The following is a 979-nucleotide window of genomic DNA, read 5'->3' as shown; positions in this document are numbered from 1 at the left end:
CGATACACGGTTAAAAATAATAAGTTAGTTTACATTGAATTCTCACTTTCAGCAGTGTACACCCCCCACCACCACCACCCCACCTTTCGTGGTGTGGGCTGAATATGAGAAACACTTTTGCAACTCTAGATACGGTGTAAAATTGGCACTGTTTTGAGAACATTTACGGATCACACATTTTAGTATCAATGAATTGGCTACAATTGTAGGGATGTAGCTCCCCCAAAAGATCCCTTCGGGTGTTCATAAATATAGGATACACTTTTTTGGTGTAGTTCATTGAGTTGGTTACACTTGTTAAGGCGGTATATTTTAATTGTTTTTAATTGCATGCATTTTAACAGTGTAGGTAATATATTTAATGGAGTGGCAGTCAGTGTCTGAAGTTTGTCAGGACGGTCTGATATACTGTTGTTTTCCATTGCAAATTACATCTATAAACCTCTGACTCACCATATTAAACAATTCCTTCAGTGGTTGCTAATTGCCTATCTTATTGCTTGCTTGAACCTCGACACGAGACACAAACCATTACACTAGAAAAAATGTAGTGTTTAATGTCACAGTTTTTATTCAATAAAACCATTTTTATTGAGCTTAATCATTAGTCCTTTAGTTGCGCACGAGTCGTTAAGAAAGCATTGAAGCCATACTTTCGCCGAAATATGTTTCCTGCTCTTTATTTTATATACTGTAGCAATGAACCGCTGGCAAATAACTCATTCTGGACAGTTTATTGCAGCAAAGACTCCTGGGTATTATTATTGAAGCCAGTTTTACCGACTGACTGACGTCATTTTGTCCAGCTCAATGATCTAGCAATGAGAAAATTGGCAGCAAGTCTAGACACTGATATACGGAACGGTATTAAGTGAATATAGATATCGGTAGTGAATATTAATCCAAGCGACCAGTTTCATCAATAAGATTGGTTTATTTAACCAGCCTGTTTAATCAGAGCTCCCCTGCAACCTTTCGT

The sequence above is a fragment of the Patella vulgata genome, chromosome 2 (genome assembly GCF_932274485.2).
Source record: "Patella vulgata chromosome 2, xgPatVulg1.2, whole genome shotgun sequence".
Classification (NCBI taxonomy): Eukaryota; Metazoa; Mollusca; class Gastropoda; family Patellidae; genus Patella; species Patella vulgata.
Note: the sequence above shows the minus strand (reverse complement) of the source record.